Consider the following 8,576-nt stretch of genomic DNA (forward strand, 5'->3'; position numbering starts at 1 on the left):
AAATGAATGTCAGATCATGTGTCTGAGAGTATTGTCCAAACATTTGGACAAAATTCCAAATTCCATTGCTGATGTTCTACTGAGTGGGGATAGATAGTTCATAACAAATATTATCCTGAGGCACTTGATGTACTTTTTCTCTTCTGTTCATTTAAGAAAAACAATATCAACATGCAGATCATATTCCCCTCTAGTTTAAAACCCTTAAGACCTCCAGAATTTAGGCTAGGCCAAAAGTTTTCACTACAGCATAGATTAACTTTATTTATCCTCTTTCTTCTATATTCTAGGTCTTCTGTGATTCAAACGAAGCTTTGCAGTTATCAGGGTTTTCAGAAGTCCTGTCATTCTCTGATTGATGAAATGTTCCACTCCAAGAGCTAAAGAAAACGGTATGGAGAAACAGAGGCTCTTTTACACCTGCGGAGGGCACTGCAATACAAAGAAAAACAGAATGAACACTGGAGAGACTTTTTTTTTTTTTTTTTTTTTTTTTTTTTTTTTTTTTGTAGCCAACTGTAATATTTTATGACATTTGACTGTCAAATATGGACTTTTTTTTTTCTTTTTCGAAAAGTGGCAATGTATTTTCTTTGAAAACATTTTTTTTTTCTCAATTGTTTTTGAAGCCACATTAGAAGGAAGGTTTAAATTATATTCTCAAGGACACTTTTCAGTATGCCACTTACTGTTATTAATCAAGAGGATTGAGATGATGGTTTTAATATGGAAAGTAAATACAAAATCATAGTTTCTGTAGTATAGGAAAAGAGTTAGCAAATGATCCACTAACAGTATTTCAAACATCTTCACTAATCTGTTAATTCTAATTAGTCTGTTTACATTATGAATATGTCACTATAATTTTTATAGCTATTATTGTATTTTTTTACTATTTTCTAGAGAGTTAGAGGAAATGAGAAATAGCATTTCAGCTGGCCAGCCACTGAATATAACATGTAAGGTTATGCACATAACCTTAGGCTGTGCTGTTAGATAACTTGTCAGTCTTGATATAATTATATATATATATATATATATATATATTATTAAACATTGTTGTAGGATTTTACAGAGTTATAATCTATGAGTGCAAAGCAGTTGATGTAACTTTTACATTACAGATAAAGGATGGACTCCAGTAAAGAAAATCATTGGTAATTATGGAACTGAGCTCCTGAGATACCAAAATGCGTACATATGATTACGTATACAAGAAAAATATGATGATCAAATGTCCTATTACACATTTGATTGGTTTGTCAATACTATATGAACCATTCTCTTTGCTTCTCACTTATGGAAAATCTTTCCCCTTAGAAGCTGACAAAATAAAGCTACAACTGTCAGCAAAAAGGGAAGATGACCAGACTTGAAAGCTGTCACTTGGAGGAAAAAGATTATTAGATGGATTCACTAACCACTGAAAAACATGAGGCTATCCAAGCTTAAAAATACTATAGTACCATAGCTATAGTGGTAACTGTCAGTAGTGCCATGCAATTTCAGTTTATTTTGATATTTTAATCACTTTCACTCCTATTTTTTTTTTCTTTTTTTTTGGTGTTTATTCCCTTCTCCCAGTAGCAGTCAAATTATAATGACTTACAATGTTTAGATGCAATGTAATTCATGATAACAGACTGTTATGCATTCAAAATTGAGTCAGTCTTCTTTGCAAATTTGCTTGCACCTAGTTATGCCCTGGAAAAATGGAAGACTTACTTTGAAGACACAGTAATCATAGATTAGAGACTTAGCTGAAGAGAGATCATTTTATTTCCAGGATTTATCAGTAAACTGCTTATAAATGATATCGATTTACTGGATGTTTCTTTGTAGTCTTAAAGCAAATATTTGACATCATGTTCCTGATATTCTGCATCTTATGATAAATTTTCTACATTGCACTAATCACTGTGTTCATGTGTGTTCTCTAGCTTTTTCAAAACTGAATGAAAGGCTTTTAGAATTTATTATATTTTTCCTGCATTAGTGTTTCATCACTTTTAGTAGCCCTTAGTGTAGCATTGTAGAGAGAAAAAACAAACAAACAAAAACTTTTTTTTACTTCTCTTTGACTCTGTCCTAGGAAATAATAAATAAATAAATAATAAAAAAGAAAGAAAGAAAGAAAACCAGCATTGATGTCATGTTGCTGTTAGACGTGGCAGACTACTCTTCATGTAACCCCCACAAGAAGGAAAATAGATTATCCACAGTAATATAGTGACATTATCTGTTTCAGATGTGCACATAAGTCATACAAATTTCTTAATTCACTTAGTTTCCACATGTTTTTAAGCCAATTGTGGAGCTTTCTTACAGATTTCCTCAACAGTTTGTTCAGGCAAGGCTGCACTTCTATGTGTAAGTGCCTCTTCACTTAGTCATCCATATTCCTTTAATAGCCTTCTAGACTGAAAGCAGATGTATTTTTTATACTTAAAAGAACAATTGGTAAGTCTCAAGTTTGTAAATTTTATGATGATCAAAGTAGCTTTTTATGACTATTTCTAAGGTACAATTTGCAAAATGAGAAAATTGAGGAAGGAGAAAGATCTTGATAGAGTTCACCAAATGAAAGCTAATCAAATAAGTAGCAATATGAAACAGCTTAATTCTTAATTAGTTAAAGATTTAGTTGCTTCATCTGGACATAACTTGCTGTTATAATAATCCTTATACTTGGAAGGGCACAGATACTGCTAATTTTCTTAAGATGACAGAGAGAAGAGTCATCAACTCTTGACAGATATTTGTTATAGTTTCTCTTTCGGTCTAGGAAGTGTTAAAGGTCAGGCCTCTGGCATTCAAGCTGAATCTCAAAAATTCATACTAGAAGTTTTGGCTTAAAGTAAATTTTCCACATTTACCACAATCTGAACCTATTTACAAGTACTATGGGACTAAGATAATTATTTCTTTGTTCATGGAGAGATTGCAAGAACCATAACATAGAAATTTTCTGGACAATAGCATGAAATAGAACAGTATAAATTGAAGTATTGTTTTCTTGAAGCATTGCCATTTTATATGATTTTGAAGGCCTCCAGAACAACCTCTTCCACTTCTGTAACAGAAGGTGACAAAGGTATATCAAAAATAGTACAATAAAATGAAGATAGAAAATATGCATTCTGTTAACAACAGAGTGTTTGCTTACAAATGTAAGTTACATAATATTTTCCTCTAGGATGACGTCTATTTAAAAGACGTACAGATCAGGAAAAATGATGGCTTAAGACAGTTAAGAATTATTTCTTATATTACTGAACGCAAGAGGAATCTGAAATCTCACATTAGAAAATCATAATGTCCTTGGTTAGCTACAAAATGTCTGATTATTTGATATAGAGCCAAATATTATGGAATCATAATCATAGAATTATGGCTTGTGTTGGAAGGGACCCCTAAAGATCATCTAGCTCAAACCCCACTGTCATGGGCAGGGACACCTTCCGCTATATCAGGTTGTTCAAAGGTCCATTCAACCTGGCCTTCAACACCTCCAGAGATGGGGCATCCACAGCTTCTCTGAGCAACCTCTTCCAATGCCTCACCACACTCTGAGTGAAGAATTTCCTCCTAACATCTAATCAAAATCTCCCCTCTACTAGTTTAAAACCATTCCCCCTTGTCATATCAATATCTGCCAATGTAAAAAGTTGTTCTCTGTGTTTCTTATAAATGCCCTCTAATACCCAAAAGGAAACAAAGAGGTATCTTCAGAGCCTTTTCTTCTACAGGCTGATCATCCTCAGCTCTCTCAGTCTCTCTTCATAGGAAAGGTGCTCCAGCCCTCTGATCATCTTCATGGCTGTCCTCTGAACCCACTGTAATAGGTCCACATCTTTCTTGTTCTGGGCCCGCAGACCTGGATTAAGAGGGGACTCATGAGTAGAGGGGGACAATCACCTACCTCGACCTGCTGGTCACACCTCTTGTGATGCAGCCCAGGATGCAGTTGGCCTTCTGGTCTGCAAGCATACACTGCTAGCTCACGTGGAGCGTTTTGTCCACCAGAACCACCAAGTCCTTCTTCACAGGGCTGCTCTCAAGGAGTTCTTCTCCCAGTCTGTCCTCATGTCTGGGATTGCCTCGACCCAGGTGAAGCACCCTGCACTTGGACTTCTTGAACCTCATTAGGTTCACATGAGCCAACTTCTCCAGCCTGTCCAGGTCCCTTTGAATGCCATCTCTTCCTTCTTTGATATCATCCACACCACTCAGCTTGGTGTTGTCCATAAACTTGCTGAGGGTGCACCCAATCCCATCATCTATGTCATTGTTAAAGATATTAAACAGCACCAGTCCCAAGATGGACCCTGAGGGACACTACTCATCACCGACTTCCACCTGGACATAGAGCCATTGGCCACAGCTCTATGGGTGTGGCCCTCCAGCCAATGCTTTATCCACCTAATACTCCATCCTTCAAATCCATATCTCTCCAATTTAGAGATCAGGATGTCATGTTGGACCATGTCAAAAGCCTTACAGACATCCAGGTTGATGACATTGTTTGGTCTTCCCTTGTCAACTGATGCAGTCACTCCATCATAGAAGGCCACCAGATTGGTCAGGCATGATTTGCCCTTGGTGAAGCCATGCTGGCTGTCTCGGATCTCATCTTCGTCTTACGTGTGCCTTGGCATTGCTTCCAGTAGTATCTGTTCCATAATCGTGCCAGGCACAGAGGTGAGGCACTCTAGTCTTTAGTTCCCCAGATCTTCTTTTCTACCCTTTTTTAAAATGGGAGCTATGGGAGGAATCACTTTTCTTTCCACTCACCAGGGGCTTCATCTGACTGCCAGGGCTTTTCAAATATTGTGGAGGGAGGCATGGCAACTGCATCAGCCAATTCCCTCAGGACCCTGGGATGCATGTCATCTGGCCCCATAGGCTTGTAGCTGTTCAGTTTCATCAGGTGGTCTCAAACCTGCTCTTTGCTTACAGTGGGAGGGACTCTGCTCCCCCAGACACTGCGTACAGGCTCAGGGACTTGAAAGAAGTGGGGAGCCTCACTGGCAGTGAAGGCAAAGAAATTGCTGAGTACCTCAGCCTTCTCCATGTCTGCTGTTACCAGTTCTCCCTTCCCTGTTATCAGAGGGGGGATACACTCTCCTTGGCCTTTCTTTTCTGGCAGATGTAGATGTACCTATAGACTTCCTTCTTGTTATTCTTTGCATCCCTTGCCAAGCTCAGTTCCTGCACATCTGAGTAGCATCCCTGTACTCTTCCCAGGCCATATGTCCTTGCTTCCATTTTCTGTCTATCTTTTTCTTACACCTCCATTTGACCAGCAGGTCTGTGCTCAGCCATGTTGATTTTCTGCCTTCCCTGCTTGAACTCTTACACATGGGGATGCAAAGCTCCTGTACTCCAAGGAAAGTGTCCTTAAAGTGTTGCCAGCTCTGATCTATTCCTCTGTCCCTAAGGACAGTTTCCCAGGGGATCTTAACCACTAATTTTTTTAAGAGCTGAAAGTTCATTCTTCTGAACTTCATGGTGCTGCATTTGCTCTTTGCCAGGTCCATTAAGAAAATGGACCTCCAGGTTTGTTGAAAAAATGCCATGGGTCTGAATGATTCAACAATTTTACCATTGGTCTTCATTAAAATTCTGAGGACTTTTTCTTCATTCTAAAACTAACACTTTTTTTTTTTTTTTTTTTTTTTTTTTCTTCTCTTGAATAATACAAACCTTAGATTTGAGCCATGGTGAACTTAAGTGTTGGTATTTTTTCTTTCCCCTGAACTTTATCATTTATCACATATTTGCTATTATATTTTAAAAACAGAAAGTACACTTGATGTGCAGTAGTGTTGCAAGGGAAAAAAAATCTCTGAAAATACATATGGCTTGATAACTCGCAAATCTTGAAGGACATAGATGCTGTGATTTGTTTACTGTTTTCTGTTCATTTATTGTTACTTGCAGATCTGTTCATTTGTCTTCCAATGTAAAATTAACAGCATGAAAAAAAAAAAGAACTGCAAAAGAAAAGCTATCTTTACTTTTTAGAAATATAATTCACTACCCTGTACTAGAAATCACATATTAAATGTGCTTTGTTTCATATTTTTTGTTATAGGTTATTGTTCACTTTAATTTCCTTATTGTTGTTTACCATAATAAAAGCACACTTTTCACACCTAATATTATGCATGTCTAATTAATGCAGTGCAGATGAGGAATACTATACAAATTATATTACATATCCCTAGATACATGTTATATGATTGTTCAGGTTTTTCTCTCTACAACTACCTGAAATGAAGTTGTGGGAAGATGGGTGTTGGCCTCTTCTCGCAGATAACTAGTGATTGGAACAGAGAGAATGGCCTCAAGTTATGCCAGGGGAAGTTTAGGTTAGAGATTAGGAGACATTTATTCTCAGAAAGAGTAGTCAGGCATTGGAATGGGTGGTGTCCCTGTCCCTGGGGGTGTTCAAAGAAAGGTTGGACATGATGGTGCTTAGGGACATAGTTTAGTGGGTGATATTGGGGTGATGGTTGGAACAGGTGATTTTGAAGGTTTCTCCCAACCTTAATGATTCTATGATTCTTCAAAGGAAATACAGGCGATAACTTATTTACATTTTCCAGCAGAAATGTCAAAGTTAAACAGTATTATTTTTTTTTCTGTCAAATGAAGCCACTTATTGGATTTCACAACAGAATAGCAAAAGTCGTGTGGTATTAAAATGTGTACTGCTGATTCTGTTACATCAATGAGGTAGTTTGATTACTGGTCTGTCTGATTCTCCCATCTCTGATTCTCTAAGACTGTAATTCAGTTCCTTTCACTAAATCTGTTGTCAATGAGTTCAGAAGCTTTTTCAGCACAGGTTTAGCAAACAGTAATAAACCTGAATGTGATCTACAGTACACATTCAGTACACGTGGGGGTGGGAACAGACAACTTCCATCAAACTCACCTCCTCATAAATGGTGAGCCCTCACCAAAGGCACATAAAGAGGAACACATACACATATTTATAAACCTCTGGGAAGGCTTCATTTAGTAACACACTTGATAGATGTAGACAACAGTAGTAGAGGATTGTTCTGGGTTCAGACTGGATGAAGAAGCCAAGAGACTTTGATATTCAACCTGTGGATAAAAAAGAATCTTTGCACTTCTGTATAAATTGTGCAACTCTGTCATTGGCAGGTTTCATGTTACAGTCCTTCACAGGCCTGCATTTTCAGAGCTACTTTGTGCAGCAGTTTATAAGGACAAGGTATACAGTTTTTAGTAAATTTAATGACTTATTGCACATGAACTGTACAAACATAATCCTATAACATTTAAGTATAGAATGTTGTTTTATGGATAAATCAGTCTAAAAATAACTTCTTTTACAGAGATTTTAAAGATTAAGGTTTATGAAGAAGTTTGGCAGAAACTAGTCTGTTCAGAAAATGTAGTGATTTCAAATTATATTTCAACAAAGTAAACAGCATTCAAAATAAGATTTAACTAATCCTTAAATTAAGGTTATTCAAAATTTAGACTGGAAAAGAATCATATCTGCAGTCAGAGGATGAGGCCACAATGAATTCTTCTCATAGCAAGAATTTAGACCTGGATTTCTGCCATCTCCTTCTCTGATTGATCTTTTTCATGCAATTTCATCTTTGGGTAAATCAAGTAAACAGAACATCAAAATCCTCTAGGGATAGGTTGAAATCAGGAATTTTGTTTGACATAGACTAAAATTTAAGACTATTGACAATGGAATACACAGATTAAGAGGGAATATCTTTTTGTTCTAGCTGCATGAAGGGACCAATTTTTTGATTATATGACTCTTGAGAATACTCTTTGATGGTTTGGGAAACCAATCATGTTGTTCAATTCCATGTTTGATGCCTAGTGGTTGAAAATAAACCTCATTCATTCTCAAAAAGTATAATTTCCATGGCTCTTTAGTAATGATGGAGAAAGTCTTTGTCTTTCTAGCACTTTTCAGATGATAATTTCTCAAATGGTAAGGGTGTCATACTGCCGTTTAAGGTTACATTGAAGACCATGGACACAAGTTTCTAATGGATTTTAATGAATCCTTTGGAATTTCTTAACTTTCTTAAGTCAGTTTGTAGTGGTAGCACATATTGTGCATTAATAATAGACATTTTTCCGTTTCAAATCCAGCTACTGAACAACATATGCTCTACTTAAAATAAATAAATAAATAAATAAAATAAATAGATTGGGAAAAAATATACTAATTGTTCTAGTTGGTGGAGAGGTTGAAGGCCATCAGGGAGTGTGAGCAGGAGATAGACTGGTGGAGCAACTTCCTGTCAGGCCTGAAGGAGAGGTACTGGGCTGAGACACCCCAAATGGGGGTGGAGCCCCTGCCCTGTCACAGTTGGGCAGAGGGAGGGGACCTGGGAGTTGAGGAGGAATGGAAAGAGGTCCCTGCCCGACCTCACAGGCAACGCCTGCCCCCCTACCGGCCCCACCTTCTCAGGACCGCAACAGGTTTGAGGGCCTGGAGCTTTGGAGACCTGTGGGTAAGGATGGGGTAGTAGGTCTACCCAGGAGGATGCCTAGGGCGAGGA

General features: G+C 37.5%; 1 long non-coding RNA gene across 1 annotated transcript; it reads right to left on the reverse strand.

Moving 5' to 3' along the window:
• Nucleotides 1-237: 237 nt before the first annotated feature.
• LOC311429737 lies at nucleotides 238-8,376 on the reverse strand. The gene is made up of 3 exons (XR_014688367.1): nucleotides 8,238-8,376; nucleotides 6,944-7,119; nucleotides 238-432 (listed from the first exon to the last, which is right to left on the reverse strand). It is a non-coding gene; the product is annotated as an uncharacterized lncRNA (long non-coding RNA).
• Nucleotides 8,377-8,576: the final 200 nt, after the last annotated feature.

This window comes from Aythya ferina (genome assembly GCF_964211825.1).
Source record: "Aythya ferina genome assembly, chromosome: 1".
NCBI classification, from domain to species: Eukaryota; Metazoa; Chordata; class Aves; order Anseriformes; family Anatidae; genus Aythya; species Aythya ferina.